Here is a 15,825-nt window from a genome sequence, read left to right on the forward strand (position 1 = left end):
ATATATGTAGGTACTCTCTCTATATACACACTTGCGTGTGTACTTATATGTGTATGTACATGCACATATTTACATATAGGTGTGTGTGTATACATGGTATATATGTATGTGTATGTATCCTATATATGATATGTGTATGTATATATACGACGAATTTATAGATGCAGTACATATATATTTTTATTGTACATGCTTCTATATGTAGGTGTATATGTGTGTCTATATGTATGTACGTGTATGTATTGCATATATTATATGTGTATGTATGTATACTGTATATATACACACCTAAATATCTGTATGTGTGTATATATGTATGATATAGACGAACCTAGGTGTGTATATTGCATATCTTATACGAATGTGTACATACTGTATATGTATACAAACTATGCATTTCATATGTGTGTATGTATAGTGTATATGTATGTGTCTATTGTATATATTATGTGTATATGTGTGTAGACATACTGTATATATACAAACTATGCATTATATATATGTGTGTATATATGTATTTGCGTATTGCATATACTATATGTGTATATGTCTGTATGCGTACTGCATATATACACAGCTGTATATTTTTGTATGCGTGTACATGTGTACGTGTGTGTGTGTATACACACACAGCCTATGGATTCTGTTTGTCTGGAGAACCCTCACTGATACGGACACTTATGACAATTGAGCACCTGCTCTTTGCCAGCCAGGGAGCCAAACGCTTGTCCTTTCTGTGTCTCCCTTAAGTGTCACAAGTCCCGGGAGGGAAGGTGATGCCGCTCCTACCAGTTGAGGTGCCTCAGGGTCAGAGAGGTGCACAGGGCGGGGGGCTGGAGCCTGGTGGAGCCCAGGTGGAGTTCTAGCAGCAGTACAGCCTAGCAGTCCCACTTCCCCGGGTGCCTCTCACAAAGACGCCGAGGGAGAGACGGGGTCTGAAGGAGGGGATGAGGAGGCTTCCGTGGCTCTGCAAGCCCAGACCAAGGCTGACTCGTCAAGGGTGTTAGAGGTCAGGACTCTGGTTACCTTGGGGATGGGGTTACACAGAGCCATTCCCATTCTGAAAAAGTATCCATTCTGCTCTTGTTTGTATGTTTACCCCCCCTCCCCCAAATCTTTTAAAAACAGATTCTCTTGGTTGCTGGGAGCACACAAGAGGAAGTTGTGTGTGAGGGGGTGTGATCCAGGGGACAGGGAGGATAAGCCCCCCACTCGTAGGGCCAGGAGTGGCTCAACTTTGTGAGCTAAGGATGGCCCGCGAGGTCCCAGAGAGAAGCGTCCCTGCTCCGTCCCTGCTCCGTGCACCCCATTCCCAGCCTGAGCAGTCCGGAGCCCACCCCCCCTCCCCCCCACACACACACCAGGGAGGAGAGCCAGTCACCCTGGCTCCCAGGCTCCGGCTCCAAGGCTCCCGGCACTAGGAGCTATTTTCAGCTTTCATGCCCTAGGACACGGCCAGAGCTAGTGTCTCCGGAAACTCTGTCTGTCTCTCGCCCGCCCGCCATCCCTCCCTCCCTCCTCCGCCTCTTCCCCTCCCGCTCCAGCTGTCCTGCCCTCCACCCTGCATTTCTACACAGGATGGCTCACAGACAGCTGCTCCCCGTGCCCACCCGCCACCATTCGATGGATGTCAAAGCAAGCCCTGGGGACTTCCCTGGAGGTCCAGCGATTAAGACTCTGAGCTTCCACTGCAAGGGGTGCGGGTTCGATCCCTGGTCAGGGAAATAAGATCCCACATGCCGCCCGGCACGGCCAAAGAAATAAATGAATAAAAAATAAAGTTATAGTGATGAAACAGCCCTAGTGGTGCAAGGATGGGACGTATAGCTCTATGGTAGAGAATAAAGGTCCAGAAACAGATGAGAACTTGATATGACAGAAAGTGGGGAAATTAAGGAGTTTTCAATAAATGGCATTAGGACAATTGCATATCCATGTGGGAAAAAGTAAATTAGAAAAAAAGAAAAAAAGCAAGCCCTGGTCAGGTGTGACCTTGGGCCCAGGGCCATTGGCACACGTTGTCGTGTGGGATGTTCTTCTTAGACTCCTCCCTCCCTCCTGTGTCACTGTCACTTCCTCCAGAACCTTCCTGGACTCCCCTACACAAGCTCGGGGTGTGCCCTCACCCGCCCACCCTGCATCACCGGAATTCCAATCCCGGCCCACCCTTCCCCGCCAGGTAAAGAACTGGGCCTGGTCAATAAGACCGTAGAGGTCCTCGGCCATTGCTATTGCAGTTGCAATTGTTACTGTGTTTACACAGGGTGACCAACACCCGCCCCCAGTTTACCCAGGACCGCTCAGGTTTGAGCGCTGGAACTGTGGGGAAACCCTCATTTCCGGGGAACCCCGGAAGGCTGGTCAGCCTATTTAGGATGGATCTTTCACTTGATATCCCAACCCCCGAGAGCCAGAAAGGGAATCTCCCCCCTCCTTCCATGGTAACCTTCATTCATTCATCCACTCATCCCTTTATTCAACTCCTTTATTCAGCAAGTATTTAGGAAGCATCTACTACATAGCAGACACTCTTCTAGGTGCTAGGGACAGTAAACTGAGAAGGTGTGATTTGTTACACGGGGATGATGTCTCGGAGACCACTGCAGGGCATGGGAGGTGGGAGAGGGAAGGGGCAGTTCTAAATGCAGGCTCTGACGGGACTGGGGCGGACCCTGCCCTAAGCCAGGCTGCTTGCTTCAACACAGCTGTCCTCACCCAGGGCCATCCTGCTTCCGCCTCACCCAGTTCTTCGGTGATGTCTGGGGAAAATCTGTGGTTGTCACAACTGGGGGGGAAGGGGCCCCTGGAATCAAATGGGTGGGGACAGGGATGCTGCTGAACCCCACACAGTGCCCAGGAGGGGCCCCCAGCAGAGAATGACCCGCCCCAAATAACCCCAGTGCCATGGGGGAGACCCTGCACTAATATTATTCAGACCCGCTGGTGCCCCTAGATTCCTGCACAGGCTGGGACTCTAACCGGGTCACCTCTGTATCCCGAGGTGACCTAGAGTGGGGCAGCCAGGAGGGCTGAGTATCAGGGATGAAATGACAAATCACCGTGCCCACTCTCCCCGCCGCACCCCAGGGTCGATGGCCTCTATCTCCTCCCTGTGCAGGTAGCTTTTCCCTGAGCCATTTCTTCTTGTCAAGGTCCCTGTCGCAGGTTGTGTTCCCCAAAGATGACGTTGAGAGCAAGGATTGGAGTGCAGGTGGTTGATGTGAGACGTGCAGAGAACAGATACAGCTGCCATAGGGTCCCGCAATTCCACTCCTGGGCATAGATCTGGAGAAAACTCTAATTCAAAAATGTACATACACCCCTGGGACTTCCCTGGTGGTCTAGTGGTTAAGACTCTGTGCTTCCGGTGCAGGGAGCATGGGTTCCATCTCTGGCCAGGGAACTAAGATCCCACATACTGTGTGACAAAAAAATAAAGAAAGAGAGAAAGAAAGAAAAAGAAAGAAAAAGAAAGAAAGAAAAGAAAGAAAGAAAGAAAGAAAGAAAGAAAGAAAGAAAGAAAAAGAAAGAAAGAAAGAAAAGATACATGCACCCCAATGTTCATTGCATCACTATTTATAATAGGCAAGATGTGGAAGCTACCTAAATGTCCACTCATGGATGAATGGATAAAGAAGATGTGGTACATATATACAATGGAATATATTCAGCCATAAAAAGAATGAAATAATGCTATTTGCCGCAACGTCGTGGATGGACCTAGAGATTATCATACTAAGTGAAGTAAGTCAGAAGAGAAAGACACATATATGATCTCTCTTATATGTGAAATCCAAAATACGACACAAATGAACTTGTCTACGAAACAAAAACAGACTCACAGACATAGAGAACAGACTTGTGGTTGCCAAGGGGGAGAAAGAGGGAGGGAGGGTTGGATTGGGAGTTTGGGGTTAGCAGAGGCAAACTATTAAATATAGGATGGATAAGCTACAAGGTCCTACTGTCTAGCACAGGGAACTATATTCAATATCCTGTGATAAGCCATAATGGAAAAGAAAAAGAGTTTTATTTATACGTTCCATCCCTAACTGAGCTGGCCCATCCCCTCCCATGGTTCTAAGTGCAGCCCGAGGCTGCAGACTTCCCACCGTGGTCTTCAGCTCCAGAGCAAGCCACCTGCAAACCAGCCGCATCTTCCCAGGGGCTGGCAACTCTCCTTTGCTACTGATTCCAAGACACATCCAGATAGCACAAATGTGACCATGAAAACAAACTCAGGCATGTTCAAATCAGGGAAATAACATTCTTATCTCTGTTTAGTAGTTGCTTAATTTTAGAATAGCTTAGAGTTACAAAAAAGTTGCAAAGATCTGTACAGAGTGTGCAGAGTGCTGTGGACCCCCGACCCAGTACCCCTATTTCCAACACGTTAGTACTTTAGTACGTTAGTACGACATGCTTATCCAACTAAGGAACCGAGATGGATACGTTATTATTAACTAAAGTCCACACTTTACTAGAATTTCCCTAGCTTTCCCCTAACATCCTTTTTCTGTGCCAGTCTCCTCTGGGCTGTGACATTTCTCAGACGTCCCTGGGTCTTGATACCTTGAAAGTTTTGAGGAGGACTGGTCAGGTATTTTGTCCCTCAATTTGTTTGTCTGTTGGTTTTCTGATGTTTTTCTTATGGTTGGGCTGGAGTTACGGGGTTTGGGGCAGAAGATCCAGACAGAGATAAAAATGTCATTCTCCTCAGGTCACATCATCAAGGATACACACCATCAAGGATACACACATCAAGGATACACCCCATCAACGGGACTTGTGACAAACAATTTTACCCTTGATCACCTGGCCAGTATCGTCTTTTTTTTTTGCTGCGTTGGGTCTTCATTGCTGCACACGGGCTTTCTCTAGCTGCGGCGAGCAGGGGCTCCTCTTTGTTGTGGGCACGTGCTTCTCATTACAGTGGCTTCTTTTCTTTCGGAGCACGGGCTCTAGCTGTGCGGGCTTCTGTAGTTGTGGCATGGGGGCTCAGTAGTTGTGGCTCCCAGGATCTAGAGCGCAGGCTCAATAGTTGTGGCCCACGGGCTTAGTTGATCTGCGGCACAGGGGATCTTCCCGGACCAGGGCTCGGACCCGTGTCCCCTGCATTGGCAGGTGGATCCTTTTTTTGTTTTCTTTGTTCCTTTTGGAACCAAAACTTTAATCCCAAGGAGTCTCACAAAACATATTACAAATGACAGCATGAAAAAGAAAACTGCACAGTAACTCAAAGTTCAGCTCTACAATATACTCTTCATCTGGCAAGACATTGGTATCTTGATCATCTCAACTTCCAAAAAACATTACAAAGAGCTATGTATTCATGTACGGCAATCACAGAGGGGACTTATGACCTAACTCAAAGGGAAACTAACTTCCTTGAAACTTCTTAGATTCTAAACTCACTGGACAACCTCTTGTCCAGTGTGAAGACTAGTGGAATTCTTAAACCTCTAATCTAGGGTAAGGGTGCGGCTTTCACTTCTACCTGCTGGCTTGTGTTCACAGCACCTTTTAAAGACTGCTTGCTTAACTACAGCTGCATACCATATCCCAGCTACAGAAAGTCTTTTCAATGTTTGCCAGTGTTGCTTCCATAATAATAAACATCACACTTTAGGTGGGCAGGAGTTAGAGTTTTATTATCAGTCTAGGCAAGACCAAAAATTCAAAGCAAATTCAATTTTGCTTAAGAGAACATTGTAAAGAAACAATTCTTCATATTACATGCCTCATATGACCCATTTCAAACCATAGAGAATGACATGTTTATGTGTCACCGCCCAAGAGACAAACAAATGTGAACAGCTAAAACATTTAAAAAGTGCATCAAGCTTCGGAAGTCTCAAACGAAACTTGAATTTTCTGTACATACTCCTGTCAAATGAAGTTATTTCCTGTGCACCACTCCTCTTGCAAAGTGGTCTGCTATTTCCTTTCATTTGACCTGGATCGGCTAGGAGACCTAGAGAAAGATCGGGACGGCTTGCGATTTCTCTCCTGGGACAGTGATCTCTCTCTTCTCCTACATCTACTAAAGGGACCTGCTCCGGCTGCGGGAGAAGCTTCTCCGTCTTGGACATCTGTGGTGAGGGGGAGGACTCCTCCTCCGATAATCATCTCGAGGGCGACGACCCCAAGAAGGAGGCGGTCACGATGTCGACTTCTCCTTTCCCCATTGGACAGGTCCACTCTTACTCGGCAGCCACAGAGTGTTCTCCCGTCTAGTTCTCAGACAGCATCCGCTGCACCTCGGGGATCTTCATTTTCAACAAGAGCGAAGCCGGGAGGGTTTTTAGCAACCCACACACTTCGGAGTGGTCCATAATACCCTAAAGCTCGTTCGAATTCAGTCTTGTTACCACTGTTTCCAAGATTCCTTACACAAACGTTACAGTCCAACGGACAGGAATCTCGATGCAAGACCCTCCTGGCTCCTGGGTTTCATGGGCCACAGGGTGATCCCGGGCCTCTAGAATCTCGCAGCTGAATCGGCTCGCACAAGCTGTCCTGTGGAGATGCTTTTCCCCCCATGTGTCCAGCCCGGGGCGCTGCTGTCTAGGCCCGACCTCCAGGGTGACAGGGTGAACCCCAGGTCCCTGGAGCAAACACTCAGAGCCCTGGTGACCAGACTCAGGGGGCTGCGGCGGCAGCTGGACATGTGTGGCCACCCTGGTGGTGTTTGGCCCCATCTGCAGTTCCAGTTCCAGCTGAGAAAGAGCCTCGCTGTGTTATTTTCTCCTGGTTGTGTAAGGATCCCCGGTGTCATTTGACAGAAATGTACATGGTGTGTTCTTTCTCTCTTTTCTCCCTGCTTCCTCTCGTCCCTCTCCCCCTCCCTCTCTCCCTCTGTCCCCCCCCTTCCCTCTCCCTCTTTCCTCTGCGTCTCTCTCTTTCCCTCTCTCCCTCCCCCCCTTCCCCCCTCCCCGTCCCTCTCCCCGTCCCTCTCCCAACTCCCTCTCCACCTCCGTCTCCCCCTCGCTCTCCCACATCCCTCTCCCTCTACCCTCCCCCTCCCTCTACCCCCTCCCTCTCCCCCGTCTCTCTCCCACCTCCCCCCTCCGTCTTCCCGCCTCCCCCGTCCCTCTTCCCTGTCCTTCTCTCCCTTCCTCTCTCCCTGTCCCTGTTTCCCTGTTCCGCACGCCCTCCCTCTACCTCTTTCCCTCTCCCTGTCCCTCCACCTCCTTCCCTCTCTGGAGAGGGAAGGAGGTGGAGGGACAGGGAGAGAGAGCAGGATGGGGGGAGAGGGAGAGAGGGGGGGAGATGGAGAGAGGGATAGAGGGAGGGAGCAAAAGACGTCCTTCCCTCCCTCCCTATATCCCTCCCTCCCTCCCTCCCTCCCTCTATCCCTCCCTCCCTCCCTCCCTCCCTCCCTCTCCCTCCCTCCTTCTCCTCCCTCTCCCTCTCCCTCTCCCTCCAACTCTCCCGCTCCCTCCATCTCTTCATCTCCCTCACTCCCTCCCAGAGAGGGAGAGATGGCAAGGCAGAGACAAGGGAGCGGGAGAGAGAGAGAGGGAGAGATGGAGGGAGAGGGAGGGAGAGGAAGAGAGGGAGAGAGATATGGAGAGGAGAGGGAGAGAGAGGCGGGAGAGGGAGAGGGAAAGAGGTCTCTTCCTCCCTCCCTCTCCCTCTGTCCTCCTTCTCTCCCTCTCCCCCCTCTCTCCCTCTCCCCCCTCTCTCTCCCTCTCCCCCCTCTCTCCCCCCTCCCTCTCCATCTCTCTCTCCCTCTCCCCCCTCCCTCTCCATCTCTCTCCCTCTCCCCCCTCTGTCTCCCCCTCCCTCTCCATCTCTCTCTCCCTCTCCCCCCTCCCTCTCCATCTCTCTCTCCCTCTCCCTCCACCTCCTTCCCTCTCCAGAGGAGAGAGAGAGGGAGAGCGGTAGAAGTGCTGAGGAGGGGGGCTCCCTCCCCCTCCCACTCCCATCCTCTCCCTACTGCTTTCTCTTTTCTCTGCTTCAATGAACACCAGGCGCCTTTTAGATCAGCCCTGAAGTCAACGTCGATGCTTGGACAGCCTGACCTCCCCGCTGACTTCCAGCCCAGGACCACCGCTGGGAGATGAAGTCTGCGGGGCCCTGGGCGCAGGCTGCACAGGCACCTCCCCTGATGCCCAATCTCTCCTCGTTTACGAGGCAGCCGACACTCCCCTCCCTGACTCCCCAAGATTTGGGGCTTTTTTAGTATGTGTCGATAATGCCATGAGCTACTATTTAACTCTTCCACGAGGACCCATCTCCCAAAATGCAGTGGTTTTCAGCCTTGGCTGCACTAGAGAACCCCCAGGGAAGGGAGAGACGTCTCTCCCTCCCTCTCTCTTTCTCTCCCTCTGTACTTCTGTCTACCTCTCTCCCTCTCCCTCTCCCTCTGGGGTGATGCCCGATGAGCTCAGAATCGCAGATGGCCCCCCCATCCCCTCTCTGTGGCTTGCATGGGGGATGCACCTTCTCACCGTGGCCCGGGCATGGCCTTGACACTCAGACATCGGGTCCTGCGTGGACACTTGTGTTTGTTCCATAGCGCAGGTGGCTGCAGTCTGTGCTTCTGTAGATGGGGGCTGTGCGTGAGCCCTTCATCTTCCCCGCAGACACCACTGGTGCTCGCTCGGCCTCGCGGGTGATGCGGGGGGCACGGGGGACAGTCTTGTGTCCCCACCTTCTTGGGCTACAGACAGGCCACGCTGGTCCCGTGGTGACTGGGGGCTCCCAGGAGAACCCCACTGCAGACCGGAGAGGTGGCCCCAGAGAAGGTGGCGTACGCCTGGGGCCGGGCCTCATCAGTGAGCCACGGGCCACCTGCAGCAACAGCTGTCTCACCGTCCAGGGGCTGGGTGTTCGGGCGCCGTGGGGTTGAGCCACTGTCTGCACGGCAGCCGTGTTTGTCTTGTTGAGCCCGGGGAGGCCCCTTGGTGGCTCCTGGAAAGACTGGCCGCATTTCTTCCTGCCCTTGGCCTTAGAGCCCATCACGTTCATGCCGTTTCTGGTTCCAAAAGGACCTGTGTTAATAAAGACCACGTGTTAGGACAGCACCAAAGTGTCTAGAAATCCAGGCCAGGAGGAGGAGGGAGGGGGATTGGCTGTGCCCGCCAGTGGCCTGGGAGCCCTGCCCGCCTGCAGAGACCTGGCCCGGGGCCCGCGGGGAGGCCGTGGCCCTCGGTCCCCAGCGCCTTCCGTCTCTGGGTTCCAGGAGAACTGCGTGATCCTCAGGGAGCTGGTGAGGCTGCAGGCCTTGAAGTCCCGCCTGCTGGGGTTCCGCACGCAGGCCGACTCCGTGCTGGAGATGAACGTGGACAAGACCAGCCAGGTGGTGGCCACTGTCCTAGGTAACACCGCCTCCCCCTGAGTCCCAGTGGGGACGGGGTCAGGCGGACCTTGACCGGACGTGGTGCTGCCTGAGACCCCACTGTGTCAGCCCTTGGGGGTCACCTTCCCAGACCCTTCATTCTGCCTCAAGGGGCGCGGGGTCGGGGGTGGCTGGGGGGCCGCCCCGGGGACGTAGCCGAGCCTCTCCCCTCCGCCCGCAGGTGAGCTGGCCCAGAAGCTGAAGCCCCTCGGGGAGCAGGAGCGGCCGTGATCCTGGAGCTAAAGAAGGCCGAGTGCCAGAGGCGGGGCCTGCACTTGGACGGCCCCATCAACGCCTGGGACCTGCGCTGCTACATGAACCAGGGGGAGGAGACGCGCTACCACGTGAACCAGTACCTGCTCAATGAGGCTTTCCCCATGCAGGCGCTCACACGCGGGCTGCTGGGCATCTCCCAGGAGCTGCTGGGGCTGACTTTCGACCTGGAGGAGGGCACCAGCATGTGTCACGAAGACGTGAGGCTCTAAACGGTCTGGGACGCGGCCTCGGGCAAGGTCATCCATCGGCAAGTTCTACCTGACCTCTATCCTCGGTGCGTGCGTGGGGGAACCTGTCGGCCGTGGGCCGGGGCTCCTCTGTCGAAGCGGGGCCCCATCCACGTCCCTCCGCAGGGTGGGGAAGTCCGGGCACGTGGCCTGCTTCGGCCTGCAGCCGGGCTGCCTACAGCACGATGGGAGCTGCCAGATCGCCATCGCGGCCATGGTGGCCAACTTCACCAAGCCTACGCCCAACCTGCCCTCCCTGCTGCAGCATGATGAGCGGGAGACCAACTTCCACGACGTCGGGCACGCGATGCACCAGCTCCGCTCCCAGGCGCAGGGCTGCAGGCAGGGGGCGGGGAGGGCCCGGGCGTGCGTGGTCCTCAGGCAGGCCCTCGCCATGGGATTCTTCCACTGACATCACCCCGCACGTGGTGACGCCCTCGGTGTCAGCTTCCATCATCAGACCCCAGGCACTGGGCGCATAAATAACGGAAATGGATGTCCTCGAGGCTCTAGAGGCTGGAAGACCCAGATCAAGGAGTCAGGGCTGGTTCCCTGCATGTTAAATACATGCACTCAAGAGTTGCCTTGAAGAAAGACAAAAGAAAAGAAAGGAACGTTGCCTGCAAGTCTGCTGACAGCCGGTGATGAGAACCAGAGGGAAGGCTCTGGGGCCGGGGGCGCAGTGCCCTGTGAGCTCGGGGGCTGCTGCCAGTCTCCGTGGAGGCTCAGCAAGTCCCAGTGACTTCCCCACGTGGGGGGCGCCAGCTGAGCGTCTGGGCCCAGGACCCACTGCTCGTTCAGTCTTCCTGTGGTCAGCCCTTCATCCTGAGCGCGATGCTCTCACAGGCTGCACCGGGGCGTGTGGGGACAGTTTACTGAGCTGTACAGACGTCACTACTGCTTTGGACCATTTCCGTCACCCCGAAAATGTCCCTCACGCCCTTAGCTATCACTCCGTCCCCTCGCCAGCCCCTGACAACCAGGAACCCACTCGCTGACTCTGTGGATCTACCTGCTCTGGACGTTTCCCCTCAGTGGGGTCACGCCCTGTGTGTCCTTCTGTGTATGACTTCTCTCGCTGAGCATCGTGTTCTCAGGGTGTATCGACGCGGCAGCGAGCGTCAGGGCTTCACCGTGTTGCGTGGCTGAGGGACGTAAAGACGACAAGAGAAAAGAAAAGAACGTTGCATGCAAGTCTGGTGACAGCCGGTGATGAGAACCAGAGGGAAGACTCTGGGGCCGGGGGCGCCGTGCCCTGGGAGGCCCTGGCGCTGCTGCCAGTCTTGGTGGGGCACGGGCAGCACCGTCCCTCAGGAGCTGCTGGACAAGCTCATCAAGTCCCGGGAGGCCAACCCAGATGCGGCCGGACCGAGGGAAGGGAAGGGGGCTTCCGGTCTGCCCGGCTGGAAAGCGCGGCCTGGACACGGTGCCAGCCCCCCGTCTCCTTCCTCCCGCCCCCCAGGCCTCTTCAACCTGTGCCAGATCGTCCTGGCCAAGGTGGTTCAGGCCCTGCACATGCAGACGCCCGCGGACCCGGCCCAGGAGAATGCCCGCCTCTGCCAGGAGATCCTGGGGTTCCCAGCCATGCCAGGTAGCCAAGCGCGCACCGGGCTCACCTCAGCGGTCGGTTGGCGGCTACTGCCCAGGTCAAGAGGATCGTCTGGTGGTGTGTGAATGGGGACCGACTGACGGGCTCCGGCCGAGGCCCGCTGACCTCTGGCCTCTTCCTGCCACGGTTCCTTGGCTGGTCCCTCCAGCTGTGGCCCGCGGAGTCCGAGGGTGGGGTGGGAGGCTCTGCACATGCTTTCTAGAGAGCCTGGAAGAGGCAGGAGAGGGCTTCATACCCCGAACAGAAGGCATCGACGAGGTCTGCCCGTGCGTGTCGGTGCGGACACGCGGTTCACTCCCTCGTGAGCGCTTTAACCAGCGATCTCTCCGTGGTGGAGGGCGAGCCCCGACTCACCTCTCGCAGCCTCGGCAGCTGACCTTGTAAGAGGCTTAGGAGTGAACCCTCGTGAGCTTCAGCAGAAAGTCGGCAAAGATTTATTTGTGTCCCTCCACTGAACTGCCAGCAAGGTCCCCGTTTTCTACAAGTGTTGGGCCAATACTCTCTCTAGTGGCAGGGGACTCAGACAAGGCTGCTTTGGGGCCCCCACCCCCGCTCTGGGGCAGGGGCACTGAGCGGCCAGGGAGCCGGGCAGGAGCCCCTCCGCGTGTGTCCCAGTGACCCACCTGCCTGCGACCTTCGGCCGCCTGGCAGGAAGCTACGACGCCCAGTCCTGTGGCCAGTCATTCCTGCAAGAAACACTGGAACCAGTTTCTGCCAACCCGCCAAAAAAAAAACGACTTCAAAGGCAACGTGGTGTCACAGGAAGGGCTTGTTTCTGTGTTTCTTTGTTTTTAGTTCATTAGGCCTCACTTAAAATTCTGATTCCACAATGCACTTGCTTTGGGATCTTGAACAACACTCATAACCTCTGCAAGTTTCAGTAGAGTAAGTTTATGTGATTACCTTCATCTGTAATATCCCTGTGTTGCAATCTTAATTAATTCAGATTAATGCATCTTAAGCTTAATCTCAAGTTCAGATCAAAGACTAGTTCCTCTGTGACTTCTCCTCTGAACCGATTCAAAAGCCTCCTCTCCCGTCCTCATTTGGCTTCTCTTCTCTTCTGGAATCTCATAAGAACTTCTATGACCTCTCTGGTTTTTTGTTGTTGCTGTTGTCTGTTTGTTTGGTTTTTAATTGAAATATAGTTGATTTACGATGTCGTGTCCGTTTCAGGTGTACAGCACAGTGATTCCGTTTTCAGATTCTTTTCCCTTATAAGTTATTACAAAATATTGAGTACAGTTCCCTGTGCCATAGAGGAGATCCTTGTTGTATCAATTCTATGCCTTCTTTGAATGACCGTAGCACTTGTTGTCTGTATCATTTTTATGTCTGTTGTGGCTTTGTGACTGAAAATGAAAATTTTCTATTTGTTCATGTCCTGGCCCTTCCTTAGAAATGTGTTCATTTACCTATTTCATATTTATTGACTACATCTTGGACACCGTGTTAGCTGCTTGTTCTAGATGTTAGTAAAACATAGACCTTCCTGCTCAAAGGGTCACAGTATTTGTGGGAAAACAAACAAACGAACAACTTACGTCTCAAATAGCTTTGTACTTCCCAAAGAGAGCACACCTCGTAGGTACAATAAATATATGTATTATACATAAATGTATAAATAGTTAATGGCATTAAAAACTTGAGATAACTGCTTTTCTATTCTGAGGAAATGATGATAATATTTCACCAGGAGCTCAACACCACTCTGAGAATGAGGGCTTAACCCCCGACCTGGCTCACTGCATCGCTTTCTTATATGAAAATAGACAAGTCTGTACATGCTCTCTACAAAAAGGCTTATCTGGCATGAATTTCAGATAGCAAGAAGAAAAAGTCAAGAGGTTCAGAGAAGCATCCAGAAGCTCAGGTGATTGTCTGGCACTAATACAACTTGCTTGACAGGAAAATAGAGCTGTAAATCTCACAAAATTAGATGGTCTTCTAAGAATTTCAAAACCGCCTGCTAGTAATTAGAAATCCTAGAAGAACCGCTTCTTTTAAAGCATACTGATAATATGCTTTACAGCTTAATATTCAGAAGCCTATGTTTTGGCTAAGTGAGCTTCAGGAATGAAGGAAACTTGTGGTTCAGTTCCATCTACTCTGGAACCTCTGGTCAAAACACCTACTTCTGTGCTCAGCCATCTTATCATCTGTAAAATGGAGGCAACTCTAAGAAAACATAGTCACAGAGATGTTGCACAGTTTCCTGTGTCACTGTCTTCATTTGTTTCAGAAAACCAATAACGTCTAAGCTACTACTGCAAAGAGCGCAGTGTTACTTGGGGTCATCTAGTGCAGCTCTGTCAAAGTAAAGAAAAGGAAAGGGGCCTAGAATAACTATAATTTTCCCAAGAGGACACTATTATTTTATGGCAAATCTGAGTCAAGAACCCTGATCTCTTTGATGCCATTCCATTGTTCTTTCGTTGGGTTCTCAGCAACCCAGAGAAAGAAAGAGAAATAAAACTCCTATGTGCTGTGTCACTGGTACAGGACGTGGCAAGATTGGAATTGGAGAACTACATATTAACAGGTATTTGGGAAATTCTTCAAACTAATTAAGATATATACCAGGTACATAAAAAACAGTTATGTTTTCCCAAGACGATTCTGTGGAACGAACAGAACTGGTAACTGAAGGTGCCTGTGTGCTGCAGTTCCAAACAGGACGGGTGAATGCTTGTTTTCTGGCACCTTTAAGACTCCACCCCAATATACACATTAAAATAAAATTAACATTTCAACTGGGTCATATTTAATTCTGCATGCTCTTGTAAGTCAGCAAAATAGTCCATATATCATTTAAGTTGTCACTCACTTTCTTTTCTTTTTTTTGCGGTACACGGGCCTCTCACTGCTGTGGCCTCTCCCGTTGCGGAGCACAGGCTCCGGACGCGCAGGCTCAGCGGCCATGGCTCACGGGCCTAGCCGCTCCGCGACATGTGGGATCTTCCCGGACCGGGGCACGAACCCGTGTCCCCTGCATCGGCAGGCGGACTCTCAACCACTGAGCCACCAGGGAAGCCCGTCACTCACTTTTTAACTTGACTTTTCATTTCTAAAAGTCTTTCCAAACACAAAACAGAGGTGGGAAAATGGTATATGGGAAGCTGCAGAGATGAAATAAGCTTACTTCATTCGGCATAAAGATGAATACCCAAACAACTTCTGCATAGCTGGAAGTGCCCAAATCTACTATCTTCGTTTTGTAGTCAAGGCTTCCGGAAAAATATGCTAACGGATTCCTAATTACCCAAATGCCCCATATCTGTTTCAGTAAGTATCATCATATATTATGGAAATTTTTCTCAATGACAGAGAAAGACATCCTGGCCGAGCATCCCCCTGCCCATGACACAGAGATGATGGGTCTCAAGCTACCTTGAAGGCGTTGGAGCCCACTTTATCCATTACTAATATTAATGGAGGACAAAACTTCATATTCTGTTTGCTCTGTGTCTGTTAAATCACTTCTTCCCTTCATTAAAATGGATGACACATAATTGAGTCTGTAGTGTGTGTGTCACTGGAAACTGAACACATTTTTGTTGGTGTTATTAACGTCATAGGTTTCTGGGGGGGGTCTACTAAATAACTAAGTCTAGTTTCACAGTTACAAATAAATTATGATGTAATTTTGAATAAAGTAAGCTCATCGTAAAGGAAGGATACTGAGAGTTGCTACTACCCCTTCCTTGAGGGGCTCTTGTAAAGCACTAAATCAAGTAACAGAGGTTTATATGCATGCATATATTTTCAATGATATTTGAACACACTTGAAAAGAACTCTACGGAATGCATTGTAAAACCTCGATGCTGTGTGTCCCTAGTTCCCGGCTCTCTCGTTCAAACTATTTAAATGAACAAAATGTTATCTATTAGGATAGCTATCAGAGTACTCCAAATACTACTTCTTGCAGTACCCTGTCCCAACCATTTGCCTTCCTCTTCCCATTAGTCCTTAATTCAGAAACCCCAGAGATTTGTTCAGTAATTTATGAACATATTTCTTCATTCAGCCAAGAAAATTGATGGATCCCTTACCAAATTTCAGGCACCCTTCTTCAGGATGTTTTCTAGGCATGTTCAGGAAACACAGCAGTGATTAACACAGATGAATATAGCCTCTCTCGAGCTGAGGGGAGAGACAAAAGTAAAGAAGCAAATATAAAATCGTAAGTGTAAATACGTAAATAAAAATTGAACAAATGGGTAGAATAACTAGTATATCAGGTAAGTGCTGGAGAAAAACAGCAAGCAGGGAAGGGGGATGGAGATTGTTAGCTGGTAGGAGGAGGCTGCGATCGGAAACTAAGTGATCACTGAGGGCTTTCTGGGGAAGATAAAATTTACGAGGG

At 51.4% G+C, this 15,825-nt stretch overlaps 1 protein-coding gene and 2 pseudogenes across 2 annotated transcripts in view; 1 reads left to right on the plus strand and 2 right to left on the minus strand.

Moving 5' to 3' along the window:
* LOC125964844 (uncharacterized) overlaps nucleotides 1-15,825 on the minus strand; it is a 165,336-nt gene that overhangs the window by 89,047 nt on the left and 60,464 nt on the right. The gene's annotated exons all lie outside the window — the stretch shown is intronic.
* On the minus strand, nucleotides 5,636-8,976 carry LOC125964802 (serine/arginine-rich splicing factor 3-like; annotated as a pseudogene).
* LOC125964803 (thimet oligopeptidase-like) lies at nucleotides 8,975-10,261 on the plus strand (annotated as a pseudogene).

Source organism: Orcinus orca, chromosome 6 (genome assembly GCF_937001465.1).
Source record: "Orcinus orca chromosome 6, mOrcOrc1.1, whole genome shotgun sequence".
In the NCBI taxonomy this organism is placed as follows: Eukaryota; Metazoa; Chordata; class Mammalia; order Artiodactyla; family Delphinidae; genus Orcinus; species Orcinus orca.